The 18,485-nt window shown below is 39.6% G+C and overlaps 1 non-coding gene across 1 annotated transcript; it reads left to right on the forward strand.

Annotated features, from left to right (window-relative positions):
* Nucleotides 1-17,954: 17,954 nt before the first annotated feature.
* LOC112713480 (small nucleolar RNA R71) lies at nt 17,955-18,058 on the forward strand. Its single transcript, XR_003158457.1, has one exon. It is a non-coding gene; the product is annotated as a small nucleolar RNA R71 (small nucleolar RNA).
* Nucleotides 18,059-18,485: the final 427 nt, after the last annotated feature.

Consider the following 18,485-nt stretch of genomic DNA (forward strand, 5'->3'; position numbering starts at 1 on the left):
GGCAGTTTCTGCCTAGACAAGTCATCCAGTTCCTTGGTGAGCAAAGGGGGTTCATCTTCCCAAGTCTCATTTCCAAATAACTTGTCATTTAGCTTCATGATTGCTCCAAGGTATTTAGCAACTTGCTCTTCAATGACATACTCATCCTCTTCAAAGGAAGAATACTCATCAGAGCTCATGAATGGCAGAAGTAAGTCCAATGGAACCTCTATGGTCTCATTTTGAGCCTCAGATTCCCATGGTTCCTCATTGGGGGACTCATTGGAGGCCAGTGGACGTCCATTGAGGTCTTCCTCAGTGGCGTTCACTGCCTCTTCCTCCTCTCCAAATTCGGCCATGTTGATGGCTTTGCACTCTCCTTTTGGATTTTCTTCTGTATAGCTTGGAAGAGTACTAGGAGGGAGTTCAGTAATTTTCTTGCTCAGCTGACCCACTTGTGCCTCCAAATTTCTAATGGAGGACCTTGTTTCAGTCATGAAACTTTGAGTGGTTTTGATTAGATCAGAGACCATGGTTGCTAAGTCAGAGGTATTCTGCTTAGAACACTCTGTCTGTTGCTGAGAAGATGATGGAAAAGGCTTGCTATTGTTAAACCTGTTTCTTCCACCATTATTGTTGTTGAAACCTTGTTGAGGTCTCTGTTGATCCTTCCATGAGAGATTTGGATGATTTCTCCATGAAGGATTATAGGTGTTTCCATAGGGTTCTCCCATGTAATTCACCTCTTCTATTGAAGGGTTCTCAGGATCATAAGCTTCTTCTTCAGATGAAGCTTCCTTAGTACTGCTTGGTGCATTTTGCATTCCGGACAGACTTTGAGAAATCATATTGACTTGTTGAGTCAATATTTTATTCTGAGCCAGTATGGCATTCAGAGTGTCAATCTCAAGAACTCCTTTCTTCTGATTGGTCCCATTGTTCACAGGATTCCTTTCAGAAGTGTACATGAATTGGTTATTTGCAACCATTTCAATCAACTCTTGAGCTTCTGTAGGCGTCTTCTTCAGATGAAGAGATCCTCCAGCAGAGCTATCCAAAGACATCTTGGACAGTTCAGACAGACCATCATAAAAAATACCTATGATGCTCCATTCAGAAAGCATGTCAGAGGGACACTTTCTGATTAATTGTTTGTATCTTTCCCAAGCTTCATAGAGGGATTCTCCTTCCTTCTGTCTGAAGGTTTGGACTTCCACTCTAAGCTTACTCAATTTTTGAGGTGGAAAGAACTTTGCCAAGAAGGCATTGACTAGCTTTTCCCAAGAGTTTAGGATTTCTTTAGGTTGTGAGTCCAACCATATTCTAGCTCTGTCTCTTACAGCAAAAGGGAATAGCATAAGTCTGTAGACCTCAGGGTCAACCCCATTAGTCTTGACAGTGCCACAGATTTGTAAGAACTCAGCTAAAAACTGATGATGATCTTCCAATGGAAGTCCATGGAACTTGCAATTCTGTTGCATTAGAGAAAATAATTGAGGCTTAAGCTCAAAGTTGTTTGCTCCAATGGCAGGGATAGAGATGCTTCTCCCATAGAAGTCGGGAGTAGGTGCAGTAAAGTCACCCAGCACCTTCCTTGCATTGTTGGCATTATTGTTGTTTTCGGCTGCCATGGGTTCTTCTTCTTTGAAGATTTCTGTTAGGTCCTCTACAGAGAGTTGTGCCTTGGCTTCTCTTAGCTTTCGCTTCAAGGTCCTTTCAGGTTCAGGATCAGCCTCAACAAGAATGCTTTTGTCCTTGCTCCTGCTCATAAGAAAGAGAAGAGAACAAGAAAATGTGGAATCCTCTATGTCACAGTATAGAGATTCCTTGAGGTGTCAGAAGAAAAGAAAAATAGAAGGCAGAAGTAGAAAATTCGAACTTATCAAATAAGATGGAGTTCGAATTTTGCATTAAGGAATAGTGTTAGTCCATAAATAAAAGGATGTGAGAAGAGGGGAAGTAATTTTCGAAAATCAAGTAAAAGATTTTGAAAACATTTTGAAAAACACTAATTGATTTTCGAAAATAAAAGTGGGAAAGAAATCAAGTGATTTTTGAAAAAGAATTTGAAATTAGAAATCAAAAAGATTTGATTGAAAGTTATTTTGAAAAAGATGTGGTTAAGAAGATATGATTGGTTTTAAAAAGATGTGATTGAGAAGATATGATTTGAAAAACATTTTTAAAAAATTTGATTTTGAAAATTAATGACTTGGCTATCAAGAAAAGATATGATTCAAACATTAAACCTTTCTCAACAGAAAAGGCAACATACTTGAAATGTTGAATCAAATCATTAATTGATAGCAAGTATCTTTGAAAATAGAAAGAAATTGAATTTGAAAAAGATTTGATTTTGAAAAGATTTTGAAAACTTGAAAAAATTTGCATTGAAAACAAAATCTTCCCTCTTGTGCCATCCTGGCGTTAAACGCCCAGAATGGTGCACATTCTGGCGTTTAACGCCCAAAACTCTACCCTTTTGGGCGTTAAACGCCCAACCAGGCACCCTGGCTGGCGTTTAAACGCCAGTCTGTCCTTCTTCACTGGGCGTTTTGAACGCCCAGCTTTTTCTGTGTAATTCCTCTGCTGTATGTTCTAAATCTTCAATTCTCTGTATTATTGACTTGAAAAGACACAAATTAAAAATATTTTTGGATTTTTAATAGTGAGGAATAATCAAAATGCAACTAAAATCAAATAACAATGCATGCAAGACACCAAACTTAGCAGTTTGTATACTACTGACACTAACAAAATGAGAATGCATATGAGAAACACAAACACTCAAGTCAAGAGAAATTAAAGATCAGAGTAATGAAATCATCAAGAACATCTTGAAGATCACTAAGACACATGCATGAATGCAAGAAGAACAGAAACATGCAATTGACACCAAACTTAAAATGAAACACTAGACTCAAAAAGAAACATAAAATATTTTTGGTTTTTTTATGATTTTGAAAATTTTTTTTTTTGTATTTTTTCGAAAATTAAGTGGAAAAGAAAATAAAGGTATCAAAGTTCTTAATGAGAATTCTAGGAATCATGCAATGTTAGTCTAAAGCTTTAGTCTAAAGAAATTAGACATGGCTGAACAAGCTTCAGCAGAACATTGCATTCAAGAGCTAAATTGATGAAGATCAATCAGCTTTGGTAATGATAAGAACATCACCTTGAAACACTAGAATTCATTCTTAAGAACTCTGAAGAAAAAAAAATACCTAATCTAAGCAACAAGATGAACCGTCAGTTGTCCATACTCGAATAATCCCCGGCAACGGTGCCAAAAACTTGGTATGCGAAATTGTGATCAATACTTTTCACAACACAAATAATCCCCGGTGATGAATCCAAAAACTTGGTGTTCAATACCATGGCATAAACACAACTTCGCACAACTAACCAGCAAGTGTACTGGGTCGTCCAAGTAATAAACCTTACGCGAGTAAGGGTCGATCCCACAGAGATTGTTGGTATGAAGCAAACTATGGTCACCTTGTAAATCTCAGTCAGGCAGACTCAAATGGATATGAATGATGATATACGAATAAAACATAAAGATAAAGATAGAGATACTTATGTAATTCATTGGTAGGAATTTCAGATAAGCGTATGAAGATGCTTGTCCCTTCCGTCTCTCTGCTTTCCTACTGTCTTCATCCAATCCTTCTTACTCCTTTCCATGGCAAGCTTATGCAAGGGTTTCACCGTTGTCAGTGGCTACCTCCCATCCTCTCAGTGGAAATGTTCAACGCACCCTGTCACGGTACGGCTATCCATCTGTCGGTTCTCAATCAGGCCGGAATAGAATCCAGTGATTCTTTTGCGTCTGTCACTAACGCCCCGCCTTCAGGAGTTTGAAGCTTATCACAGTCATTCAATCATTGAATCCTACTCAGAATACCACAGACAAGGTTAGACCTTCCGGATTCTCTTGAATGCCGCCATCAGTTCTAGCCTATACCACGAAGACTCTGATCTCACGGAATGGCTGGCTCGGTTGTCAGGCGAGCACTCGGTTGTCAGGCGATCAACCATGCATCGTGTATCAGGAATCCAAGAGATATTCACCCAATCTAAGGTAGAACGGAGGTGGTTGTCAGGCACACGTTCATAGGTGAGAATGATGATGAGTGTCACGGATCATCACATTCATCAAGTTGAAGAACAAGTGATATCTTGGAACAAGAACAAGCGGAATTGAATAGAAGAACAATAGTAATTGCATTAATACTCGAGGTACAGCAGAGCTCCACACTTTAATCTATGGTGTGTAGAAACTCCACCGTTGAAAATACATAAGAACAAGGTCTAGGCATGGCCGAATGGCCAGCCTCCCAAAGAGGGTTCAATCATAAAAACATGATCAAAAGCTCTCAATACAATAGTAAAAGGTCCTATATATAGAGAACTAGTAGCCTAGGGTGTACAGAGATGAGTAAATGACATAAAAATCCACTTCCGGGCCCACTTGGTGTGTGCTTGGGCTGAGCATTGAAGCATTTTCGTGTAGAGACTCTTCTTGGAGTTAAACGCCAGCTTTTATCCCAGTTTGGGCGTTTAACTCCCATTCTTGTGCCAGTTCCGGCGTTTAACGCTGGAAATTCTGAGGGTGACATTGAACGCCGGTTTGGGCCATCAAATCTTGGGCAAAGTATGGACTATCATATATTCCTGGAAAGCCCAAGATGTCCACTTTCCAACGCCGTTGAGAGCGCGCCAATTGGGCTTTTGTAGCTCCAGAAAATCCGCTTTGAGTGCAGGGAGGTCAGAATCCAACAGCATCTGCAGTCCTTTTTAGTCTCTGAATCAGATTTTTGCTCAGGTCCCTCAATTTCAGCCAGAAAATACCTGAAATCACAGAAAAACACACAAACTCATAGTAAAGTCCAGAAAAGTGAATTTTAACTAAAAACTAATAAAAATATACTAAAAACTAACTAGATCATACTAAAAACATACTAAAAACAATGCCAAAAAGCGTACAAATTATCCGCTCATCAGTGATACATTATGGTATTAGATCAGTTCGTTCCTATAGGGCCTAAAAGATAGACTGATTGTGCTTCTGTGCATTCTCTGTATATGTGTTTATGTGCTATTAGGATATCTGACTGATATATATAGCATAAACGTTTCTAAGAATGCATTTAGAATTTAAAGCATTAGACCTGTGATATTAAGACAGATCAACTTAATATCACTTGTTTAGTGTGTATAAGGACCATATGTCGACTCGCGGACGCAATCGTGGGCGAGGTAGAGATAGGATAGGCACCGCTACTCCTGGCCTGGCAGGGACTGATCTAGTAGACATTATGGCTGCCCTGGGAAATATGGCTACAGTTTTGACGGGAACAATAGTGAGGAAGACGGCCCTATAACACTTGCTACATTTCTGAAAGTTCACCCTCCGAATTTTAGGGGAACCTCAAATCCTACTTACGCAGATAATTGGATTCAGGCTATGGAAAGGGTGTTGCAGGCTCAGCTGGTTCCTGAGGAACAATGGGTTGAGTTTGCAACTTATCAGCTGCAAGGCGAGGCTCAGCATTGGAGGTAGGGAATACGATGTATCCTGCAGGTAGATGATGCTGGGATAACCGAGAGGTTGGTTATCTAAGAATCGTGTTTTGCCTGATTGCTCTGAGAAGCCAGTACAGTTTATGCCAGAAGGGTCAGAAGCACCGGTTGAAGTGAACCATTACTATTTGAACTCTGTGATAGTAAATTGTTTTGGAATTGAATATCAGGGTATTATGTTACTAATTGTAGGAATATCAGGTGATGATCAGAGTTTAGAGCAGATTCCGGTTGTATGTGAATTTATAGACGTGTTTCTGGATGATATTAATGAATTTTCACCTAACCAGAAGGTTGAATTTGCAATTTAGTTGGTGCCTGGAGCCGGTTTGATTTTGATTATTCTTTACAGGATGTCACCTTTAGAAATGGCTGAACTAATAGCTCAACTAAAAGATCTGTTGGGTAAGCATTTTATCCGACCAAGTGTTACTCCGTGGGGAGCGCCAGTGTTACTGGTAAAGAAGAAGGACGGAAGTATGTGCTTGTGTCTCAATTATCGGCAATTGAATAAGATTACTGTGAAGAATAAATATTCTCTACCTAGAATCGACGACCTAATTGATCAGTTACAAGGTGCAGGTGTGTTTTCTATGATTGATCTGTGATCCAGGTATCATCAGATAAGGGTTAGAGATGAAGATATTCCAAAAACTTCTTTGAGGACACGTTATGGTCATTATGAGTATATGGTGATGTCTTTTGGATTAACTAATGCCCCAGCAGTATACATGGATTATATGAACATGATTTTCTGACCGTATCTGGATACGTTTGTTATTGTCTTCATTGATGATATTCTTGTTTATTCTAAGACTGAAGAGGAGCATGCTGATCATTTGCGAACTGTGCTACAAATTCTGAAGAATAGGAAGTTATATGCTAAGTTATCTAAATGTGAGTTCTGGAAGAGTGAGGTGACGTTTCTCGGTTACGTGATGAGAAAACAAGGAATAGCTGTGGATCCTGCTAAGGTGGAAGCAGTAATGAATTGAGAGCGACCAACTTCAGTGACAGAGATCAAGAGTTTCCTAGGTTTGGCAGGATAGTATAGCATATTCATTAAGGAATTTTCATAGCTCACCTTACCTTTAACTAAGTTGACTAGGAAGGATATGCCTTTTATCTGGACTCCGGAGTGTGAGGAGAATTTTCAAGCATTGAAGCATAGGTTGACTACTGCACCCGTGTTGGTATTGCATTGCCTGAACCAAGTGAACCGTTTGAAGTGTACTGTGATGCATCACTAAAGGGTTTTGGGGTGCATTCTAATGCAGCACCGGAATGTTGTAGCATACGCCTCACGGCAATTAAGGCCGCATGAAATGAACTATCCGACTCACTACTTAGAACTTGCTGCTGTTGTGTTTGCTCTAAAAATCTAGAGACATTATCCCTATAGCCTTAAGTTTCATGTTTTCTCAGGCCATAAGAGTTTGAAGTATCTCTTTGAGTAAAAAGAATTGAATATGTGTCAGAGGAGATAGATGGAGTTTTTGAAGGATTATGATTTCGAATTGAATTATCATCTAGAAAAAGCGAACGTTGTGGTAGACGCCCTGAGTTGGAAGTCCTTATATGCAGCTTGGATGATGTTGCGAGAAGAAGAGTTACTAAAGGTATTTCAAGGTTTGAACTTAGGAGTTAGAGAAGAATCTGGAATTCTGTGTTTGAGTCAGTTGCAGATTTCAAGTGATTTTAAATAAGAACTTTTGAAGGCTCATCAAGATAGTGAAGCGTTACGTAAGGTATTACCAGCAGTTGAACAGGAAAAATGGTGGAGAGTATTAGAAGGTCAGGATTGTTTGTGGAGGTTCAAGAATCGGATCCTTGTGCCAGATATCGGAGAACTGCGACAAAGAATCTTGAAGGAAGCCCATAAGAGCGGGTTCTCAATTCATCTAGGAAGCACAAAAATGTATCAAGATCTGAAAGCAATGTTCTGGTGGCCAGGGATGAAGAATGATGTGGCATTGCACGTATCTAAATGTTTAACATGTCAGAAGGTTAAGATTGAGCATCAGAGACCATCAGGAACCCTTCAGCCTTTAGAGATTTCACAATGGAAATGGGAGAGTACCGCAATGGATTTTGTGATAGGTTTGCCTAGAACCCGGTCTGGTTGTGACCCTATTTGGGTGGTTGTAGATCGACTGAAAAAACCAGCTCACTTCCTTTCCATTTGAATAAGTTTCACAATGGAAGATTTGGCTTGAATGTACATTAAAGAGATTGTCAAGTTGCACGGTATGCCTTCTACCATTATATCTAACAGAGATCCTTGTTTTACATCAAGGTTCTGGGGAGCTTTTTAGCGTGCATTTGGGATTCAATTAAGTTTGAGTACTGCGTATCACCCTCAGACAGATGGTCAGTCAGAGAGAACTATTCAGACCTTGGAGGATATGCTAAGGGCTTGTGTTTTGGACCAGCCAGTGAGCTGGGACCGATATATGCCATTAGCGAGATTTTCTTATAATAATAGCTACCATGCGAGCATCGGAATGGCTTCATATAAAGCTCTGTATGGCAGAAAATGTCAATCTCTGTTATGTTGGTATGAAACTGGAGAAAGAAGTTTCTTAGGGCTTGAGAAGATAGCCGAAACTACTGAGAAAATAAAGAGGATTTGTAACCGAATGCTTATAGCCCAAAGCTGCCAAAAGAGCTATGCTGATTAGAGACGAAAGCCTTTGGAGTTCGAAGAAGGGGAACATGTCTTTCTAAAAGTTAAACCTACCACTGGAGTGGGAAGAGCTATTAAGACCAAGAAACTATATCCCCGTTATGTTGGACCGTTTGAGATCCTGAAGAAAATTCGGCCAGTGGCTTATAGAATTGCCTTACCATCGTATCTGTCAAATTTGCACGACGTGTTTTATGTGTCACAGCTTCGGAAGTATACTCCTGATGCAAGCCATGTCCTAGAACCAGAACCAATTTCACAATTCTTCAATTTTAATGCATCAACTAGGTAATAAGCATCACGTAACAAAACATGCATCAACTACATACAATTGTCTAATAATAGATGGTGAATTCAAATTACATGGTGGCTAGCTACAACATGAAATTTAGAAATCCAACAAGGTTCATGAAGGCAATGTCATAAGTACTCAGTATGCACAAATATACAACATTCAAAATTCAATACCAAGCAATAAAGTATAACCTCAACAAAGAATTTCAATAATAAATAGCAACAACAACTCAGCACAATCAGCAATTTAAAATAATAAACCAACACTTATCGTTTAAAACAAAAAATTAAACTAACTAACTAACTAAATAACTAACAAAATAACTAACTAACTAAAGGAGATTATGGTGGGTGGTGAATGATAGTGATGGATGATGGTTGAAGGAAGGAAAAAAGAGAAGAGAGGAGAAAAGAAGAAAAGAAATAGAGAGAATAGAAGAAAAAAAGTATGTGAGATAGGAGAGCGTTAAGGAGTGGAACATGGGGTTACAAAAGGTAGGTGTAGAAAGGAAGCTACAATTGGAATAGTTAGAGTGTTTGAGGTTGGAGGCTTACGATAAGGCCCGCATATACAAAGAAAGAACTAAAGCGGTGCATGATACGCATATCAAGCGGCCAGAATTCCGAGTAGGTAATTTGGTGGTACTATACAATTCAAGGTTGAAGTTGCTACCCAGAAAGCTCAGATCAAGATGGGATGGTCTGTATATTGTTGATAAAGTTGAGCCCTATGGAGTTGTTCACTTACGTCATCTGAAGTTATACCATCATACCAATCCTAAGAGTGATAAGGAGGTGGATATTTTCTTCTTGAAAGATCCACCAAAAGTTTGCAACTGAAGTTCATGCCCATCCAATTTAAGGACGTTAAAGAAAAGTGCTTGATGGGAGACACTTCTCCATGGTATGATCTTCCTAGTGTATAGTTCTTTTGCTCAATTTCCATCTCTTTGGTTGAATTTCTTGAGTATTAGTTAGTTGGATTTGAACTATAAGTGTTTTATAAGGTTTTCATTGTTCTTAGTTTGATTAGTTTGGATTCTTTTGTTAGAAACATTGAATTATATGTGTTTTATGCTATTTTGCTTACTTAGATGTTGAAATTACTATTATAGCTGCTATTATACTTATTAAGAAAAAAAGGAAAGAGGTGGATTGAAATCAATTATGCTTACTTAACTTTCCTTCATGTTTAGAGGATGCAAACTAGGAATACTCTTGCTATTACCATATTAGTGGTTAATAACAAGAATAGGAAGTCAAGTTCTCACCTTTAGCCAAGGCTCTTTAGATTAAGCGATTTTCAATCCCTTTTGTTGACTTTAACTTCTTAATTCTTTTACTTTAAATTCATATTTCTTAGTCATATGCCATTTTATTGTTATCATCTTAGTTACATGCTTATTAGATAGTCAATTACTTGCTTGATATTCCTAACTCTTCCATTTTAATTGTTAATTGTTACTTGCTTTTGAATTCTAGTCAATTTACTTTTTCCACAAGCAATTCAAAACACCCCAAATTTCCTAATCAATGATGTGCATTCAATTCCAAGATCTAAGGAAAACTACCCGGGATCATACTCCTGGTAATTGATTTGATTCTTATGACATTCTTCTAAACTTTGATTGAGGATCACTTGTTGGTTTAGACTATACTATCGACATTCGAGTTTAAAAACCCTTGGATTTTCTAAACCGACATTTATCCTCCATCATGTTTTTGGTGCCGTTGTCGGGGACTTGCATATGTGTGCCATATTGATGGTTGGTGTGAATATGTCAATATGTGAATGGTTGCTTTTTGATTGTTTATTGGTTCTCGATTACTAATTATGATTTGAAGTATTAGTACTTTGTAGCTACCTTTCTTTAAGATTCCTTTTTTTCACTATAATTGCATGAACTCTATGTTTTCTCTATTGAATGACACGTTCATCACCAAATCCAAGCTTAACCCCATTTGATCCTGAGATTGAAAGGACTTTATTACATATTAGGCTCACCTTTTTACAACAAAAGACTGGCAACATTAATGCAGAAGTATGGCATTATTCATAAGGTGGCCACCGTGGTGCACGAAATTGCAATCACACTTTTGCAACTCCGCACAACTAACCAGTACGTGCACTGAGTCGTCCAAGTAATAAAACCTTACGTGAGTAAGGGTCGATCCCACAGAAATTGTCGGCTTGAAGCAAGCTATGGTCATCCTGTAAATCCTAGTCAGGCAGATTCAAATGGTTATGAGGTTTTGATAATTAATAGATAAATAAAACATAAAATACAATAAGGATACTTATGTAATCCATTATCGGGAATTTCAGATAAGCGTTTAGAGATGCTTTGTTGCTTTTGAACCTCTACTTTCATATTGTCTTCATCCAATCATGAGTGCTCCCTTCCATGGCAAGCTGTATGTTGGTGGATCACCGTTGTCAATGGCTACCATCCGTCCTCTCAGTGAAAATGGTCCAGGTACGTTTCCGCACGGCTAATCATCTGTCGGTTCTCACTTTTGTCAGAATATAATCTATCTATCCTTTTGCACACTGTCATTGTGCCCAACATTCGCGAGTTTGAAACTCGTCACAGTCATCCCTTCCCCGATCCTACTCGGAATACCACAGACAAGGTTTAGACTTTCCAGATCTCAAGAATGCTGCCAATTGGTTTTAGCCTATACCACGAAGGTTCTAACCTCACGAACTCGAATGCTCTGTTGTTAGGAGAGGCAAGTCAAATCCATGGATCAGAAACCCAAGAGATTATACTGTGGCTGTCGTCCAATGACTACGTTGAACATCATGTAGACCGCTTATGGTTGTCAGGCACGCGGATCTTGGCTAAGTGGTGGACGAAATTGTGGTTGCCCTCTTTGTATTTGCATGAGATTTATTTAATGGCTCTTTGGCATATGTGATCACAACTACGTTCAACTAAACCAGCAAGTGTACTGGGTCATCCAAGTAATACCTTACGTGAGTAAGGGTCGATCCCACAGAAATTGTTGGTATGAAGCAAGCTATGGTCACCTTGCAAATCTCAGTCAGGCGGATTCAAGGATAATTGGATTATTAGTTTAAATTTGATTAATGGAATAAATAGAAAATAAAAGGGATAGAAATACTTATGTAAATCAATATTGGGAATTTCAGATAGGCGTATGGAGATGCTGTGCTCCTCTTGAATCTTTACTTTCTTATTACATTCATCCAATCCTTCCTACTCCTTTCCATGGCAAGCTGTATGTAGGGCATCACCGTTGTCAATGGCTACATCCCATCCTCTCAGTGAAAACGTTCCTATGCTCTGTCACAGCACGGCTAATCATCTGTCGGTTCTCAATCAGGTTGGAGTAGAATCCCTTGATTCTTTTGCGCTTGTCATCACGCCCAGCCTTCAGGAGTTTGAAGCTCGTCAAAGTCATTCAATCCCAGAATCCTACTCGGAATACCATAGACAAGGTTTAGACTTTCCGGATCCTCATGAATGCCGCCATCTATCTAACTTATACCACGAAGATTCTGTTGGGGAATCTAAGAGATATGCGCCCGACCTAAAGTAGAACGGAAGTGGTTGTCAGTCACGCGTGTTCATAGGTGAGAATGATGATGAGTGTCACGGATCATCACATTCATCAAGTTGAAGTGCAACGTATATCTTGGAATAAGAATAAAAGAGAATTGAATAAAAAGTAATAATAATTGTATTGAAACTTGAGGTACAGCAGAGCTCCACACCCTTAATCTATGGTGTGCAGAAACTCCACTGTTGAAAATACATAAGTGAAAGGTTCAGGCATGGCCGAATGGCCAGCCCTCTCCATGATCAAGAGACCGAATAGTCAAAAGATTAAACTGTCAAAAGATGTCTAATACAATAGTAACTTATCCTATTTATACTAGACTAGCTACTAGAGTTTACATGAGTAAGTAATTGATGCATAAATCCACTTCCGGGGCCCACTTGGTGTATGCTTGGGCTGAGCTTGATCTATCCACGAGCTGAGACTTTTCTTGGAGTTGAACTCCAAGTTATAACGTGTTTTGGGCGTTCAACTCCGGATCATGACGTTTTTCTGGTGTTTAACTCCAGACAGCAGCATGTACTTGGCGTTCAACGCCAAGTTACGTCGTCAATTTCCGAATAAAGTATAGACTATTATATATTGCTGGAAAGCTCTAGATGTCTACTTTCCAACGCCGAGCGCACCATTTGGAGTTCTGTAGCGCCATAAAATCCATTTTGAGTTTAGGGAGGTCAGATTCCAACAGCATCAGCAGTCCTTTTGTCAGCCTTTTTCAGAGTTTTGCTCAAGTCCCTCAATTTCAGCCAGAAATTACCTGAAATCACAGAAAAACACACAAACTCATAGTAAAGTCCAGAAATGTGAATTTAACATAAAAACTAATAAAAACATCCCTAAAAGTAGCTTGAACCTACTAAAAACTACCTAAAAACAATGCAAAAAAGCGTATAAATTATCCGCTCATCACAACACCAAACTTAAATTGTTGCTTGTCCCCAAGCAACTGAAAATCAAATAGGATAAAAAGAAGAGAATATACTATAAATTCCAGAATATCAATGAATATTAATTATAATTAGATGAACGGGACTTGTAGCTTTTTGCTTTTGAACAGTTTTGGCATCTCACTTTTTCCTTTGAAGTTTAGAATGATTGACTTCTCTAGGAACTTAGAATTTCGGATAGTGTTATTGACTTTCCTAGTTGAGCATGTTGATTCTTGAACACAGCTACTTATGAGTCTTGGCCGTGGCCCTAAGCATTTTGTTTTCCAGTATTACCACCGGATACACAAATGCCACAGACACATAACTGGGTGAACCTTTTCAGATTGTGACTCAGCTTTGCTAGAGTCCCCAGTTAGAGGTGTCCAGAGCTCTTAAGCACACTCTTTTTGCTTTGGATCATGACTTTAACCACTCAGTCTCAAGCTTTTCACTTGGACCTTCATGACACAAGCACATGGTTAGGGACAGCTTGATTTAGCCGCTTAGGCCTGGATTTTATTTCCTTGGGCCCTCCTATCCATTGATGCTCAAAGCGTTGGATCCTTTTTACCCTTGCCTTTTGGTTTTAAGGGCTATTGGCTTTTTCTGCTTGTTTTTTCTTTTTCTTTCTATTTTTTTCGCCATTTTTTTCGCAAGCTTTTCTTTTTTTCTTTTTTTTTTCACTGCTTTTTCTTGCTTCAAGAATCAATTTCATGATTTTTCAGATCATCAATAACATTTCTCTTTGTTCATCATTCTTTCAAGAGCCAACAGTTTTAACATTCATAAACAACAAGATCAAAAATATGCACTGTTCAAGCATTCATTCAGAAAACAAAAAGTATTGTCACCACATCAATATAATTAAATTAAATTCAATGATAAATTCAAAATTCATGTACTTCTTGTTCTTTTGAATTAAAACATTTTTCATTTAAGAGAGGTGAAGGATTAATGGATTTTATTCATATCTTTAAGACATAGTTACTACATACTAATGATCATGAAGTAGAGACACAAAACATAGATAAACACAACATTCAAAACCGAAAACAGAAAGAAATAAAGAACAAGGAATGAATCCACCTTTAGTGGCGTCTTCTTCTTGAAGGACCAACAATGTCCTTAAGCTCTTCTATGTCCCTTCCTTGCCTTTGTTGCTCCTCCCTCATTGCCCTTTGATCTTCTCTTATTTCTTGGAGAATGATGGAGTGCTCATGATGTTCCACCCTTAATTGTTCCACATTGTGGCTCAAATCTTCTAAGGAAGTGTTGATTTGCTCCCAATAGTTGTTGAGAGGGAAGTGCATCCCTTGAGGCATCTCAGGGATTTGTTGATAGATGAACTTCCTCATGCATCTCTTGAGAACCGTGAAGGGTCTCTCTTGCTTTCTCCATCCTCTTCTTGGTGATGGGCTTATCCTCTTGAATGGAGGTGTCTCCTTCTATGATAACTCCAGCTGAGTAACATAGATGGCAAATAAGGTGAGAAAAAGCTAGTCGTGCCATGGTGGAGGACTTGTCGGCTATTTTGTAGATTTTATTGGAGATGACCTCATGAACTTCTACTTCCTCTCCACTCATGATGCTATGAATCATGATGGCCTGATCCACAGTAACTTCAGATCGGTTGCTAGTGGGAATGATGGAGCGTTGAATGAACTCCAACCATCCTCTAGCCACAGGCTTGAGGTCCAGTCTTCTTAGTTGAACTGGCTTGCCTTTGGAGTCTCTTCTCCATTGAGCTCCTTCCACACATATGTCCGTTAGGACTTGGTCCAACCTTTGATTGAAGTTGACCCTTCTAGTGTAGGGGCGTTCATCTCCTTGCATCATAGGCAAGTGAAACGCCAACCTCACATTTTCCGGACTAAAATCTAAGTATTTCCCCCAAACCCTTGTGAGATAATTCTTTGGGTTCGGGTTCACACTTTGATCATGGTTCCTAGTGATCCATGCATTGGCATAGAACTCTTGAACCATTAAGATTCCGACTTGTTGCATGGGGTTGGTTATGACTTCCCAACCTCTTCTTCGGATCTCATGTCGGATCTCCGGATACTCATTTTTCTTGAGCTTAAAAGGGACCTCAGGGATAACCTTCTTCTTTGCCACAACATCATAGAAGTGGTCTTGATGGCTCTTGGAGATGAATCTTTCCATCTCCCATGACTCGGAGGTGGAAGCTTTTGTCTTCCCTTTTCCTTTTCTAGAGGATTCTCCGGCCTTAGGTGCCATTGATGGTAGTGGAAAACAAAAAAGATTGTGTTTTGACCACACCAAACTTAAAATATTGCTCGTCCTCGAGCAAGAGAAGAAAGAAGAGAAGAAGAAAAAGAAGAGAATATGGTAGAGAGGGAGAGATGTAGGTTCGGCCTAGGTGAAGAAGAAGGGGTTTTGTTTTGTGAAAATGAAGTAGAATGGAAGGGTATATATAGGGAGAGGGGGTAGTGTTTGTTCGGCCATTTAGGGTGGGAATGGGTGGGAAAATGTTTTTGAATTTTGGAGGGTAGGTGGGGTTTATGGGGAAGAGTGGATGGATTTGAGTGGTGAAGGGGGTGATTGGTGAAGAGTGTTGGGAAGTGTGACATGGGGAATACAAATCACAAAAATAGGATTAGGAGGTAAGGTGGGAATATAGTAGGTGGGGATCCTGTGGGGTCCACAGATCCTGAGGTGATCCTGTGGGGTCCACAGATCCTGAGGTGTCAAGGAATTCCATCCCTGCACCAATTAGGCATGTAAATTGCCTTTGCATACCACTCTGGCGTTTAAACGCCCATTGGTGCACGTTCTGGGCGTTCAACGCCCATGTAAAGCATGTTTCTGGCGTTGAACGCCAGTTTCATGCTTGTTACTGGCGTTCAGCGCCAGCTTTTCTTCTCTAGGCACATTTCTAGAGTTCAGCGCCAGAATGTTGCTTGTTTCTGGCGTTCAGCGCCAAAATGATGCTCTGTTCTGGCGTTGAACGCCGGCCAGATGCATCTTACTGGCGTTGAACGCCAGCCTGTGCGTCCTCCAGGGTGTGAATTTTTTCTTCTGCTGTTTTTGATTCTGTTTTTAATTTTTATGATTTTTTCGTGACTCCTCATGATCATGTACCTAATAAAACATAAAATAAAAATAAAATAAAAATTAGATAAAATTGGGTTGCCTCCCAACAAGCGCTTCTTTAATGTCAATAGCTTGACAGTGGCTCTCATGGAGCCACAAGGTGATCAGGTCAATGTTGTATAGTCCTAACACCAAACTTAGAGTTTGGATATGGGATCTTAACACCAAACTTAGAGTTTGGTTGTGGCCTCCCAACACCAAACTTAGAGTTTGACTGTGGGGGCTCTTCTTGATTCTGAACTGAGAGAAGCTCTTCATGCTTACTCTCTTTTGTCATAGAGGGATGGCCATGTGCCTTAAACACAAGGTAGTCCCCATTCAATTGAAGGAATAATTCACCTCTATTGACATCTATCACAGCTCCTGCTGTGGATAGGAAAGGTCTTCCAAGGATGATGCATTCATCCTCTTCCTTCCTAGTGTCTAAAATTATGAAATCAGCAGGGATGTAAAGGCCTTCAACCTTTACTAGCACGTCCTCCACTATTCCATAAGCTTGTCTCAATGACTTGTCTGCTAATTGTAATGAGAACAAGGCAGGATGTACCTCAATGATCCCCAGCTTCTCCATTACAGAGAGTGGCATAAGATTTATCCCTGACCCTAGATCACACAGAGCCTTTTCAAAGGTCATGATGCCTATGGTACAAGGTATTAAGAACTTGCCAGGATCTTGTTTCTTTTGAGGTAGAGTTTTCTGAATCCAGGTATCTAGTTCACTAATGAGTAAGGGAGGTTCACTTTCCCAAGTCTCATTACCAAACAACTTGGCATTCAGCTTCATGATAGCTCCTAAATATTGAGCAACTTGCTCTCCAGTCACATCTTCATCCTCTTCAGAGGAAGAATAGTCTTCAGAGCTCATGAATGGCAGAAGGAGATTTAATGGAATCTCTATGGTCTCTGTATGAGCCCCAGATTCCTTTGGATCCTTAACAGGAAACTCCTTCTGACGTCCTAGGAGGTCTTCCTCACTAGGATTTTCGTCCTCCTCCTCCCTTGTGCATTCGGCTACATTGATCACATCAATGGCCTTGCACTCTCCTTTTGGATTCTCTTCTGTATTGCTTGGGAGAATACTGGGAGGAGTTTCAATGACTTTCTTACTCAGCTGGCCCACTTGTGCCTCCAGATTTCTGATGGAGGATCTTGTTTCATTCATGAAACTGAAAGTGGCCTTTCACAGATCAGAGACTAGACTGGCTAAATTAGAAGTGTTTTGTTCAGAATTCTCTGTCTGTTGCTGAGAAGATGATGGATATGGCTTGCTATTGCTCAGCCTATTGCGTCCACCATTGTTAAAGCCTTGTTGAGGCTTTTGTTGATCCTTCCATGAGAAATTTGGATGATTTCTCCATGATGAGTTATAGGTGTTTCCATAAGGTTCACCCATGTAATTAACCTCTGCCATGGCAGGGTTCTCAGGATCATAAGCTTCTTCAGAAGTTGCTTCTTTAGTTCTGTCGGATGCATTTTGCCATCCATTCAGACCTTGAGAGATCATGTTGACTTGCTGAGTCAACACTTTGTTCTGAGCCAATATGGCATTCAGAGTATCAATTTCAAGAACTCCTTTCTTCTGAGGTATCCCATTATTCACGAAATTCCTCTCAGAAGTGTACATGAATTGGTTGTTTGCAACCATATCAATGAGTTCTTGAGCCTCTTCAAGCGTTTTCTTTAGGTGAATAGATCCACCTGCAGAATAGTCCAATGACATTTTCGAAAATTCAGATAGACCATAATAGAATATATCTAATATGGTCCATTCTGAAAACATGTCAGATGGACATCTTTTGGTCAGCTGCTTGTATCTTTCCCAAGCTTCATAGAGGGATTCACCATCTTTTTGTTTGAAGATTTGAACATCCACTCTCAGCTTGCTCAGCTTTTGAGGAGGAAAGAATTTATCCAAGAAGGCTGTGACCAGCTTATCCCAGGAGTCCAGGCTATCCTTGGGTTGTGAATCCAACCATATTCTAGCTCTGTCTCTTACAACAAAAGGGAAAAGCATGAGTCTGTAGACTTCAGGATCAACTCCATTCGTCTTTACAGTCTCACAGATCTGCAAGAACTCAGTTAAAAACTGATAAGGATCTTCAGATGGAAGTCCATAAAACTTGCAGTTTTGTTGCATTAGGGCAACTAGCTGAGGTTTCAGCTCAAAATTATTGGCTCCAATGGCAGGAATGGAGATGCTTCTTCCATCAAACTTGGACGTTGGCTTTGTGAAGTCACCAAGCATTCTCCTTGCATTATTATTATTTTCGGCTGCCATCTCCTTCTCTTGTTCAAAAATTTCTGAAAGG

This window comes from Arachis hypogaea, chromosome 1, assembly GCF_003086295.3.
Source record: "Arachis hypogaea cultivar Tifrunner chromosome 1, arahy.Tifrunner.gnm2.J5K5, whole genome shotgun sequence".
In the NCBI taxonomy this organism is placed as follows: Eukaryota; Viridiplantae; Streptophyta; class Magnoliopsida; order Fabales; family Fabaceae; genus Arachis; species Arachis hypogaea.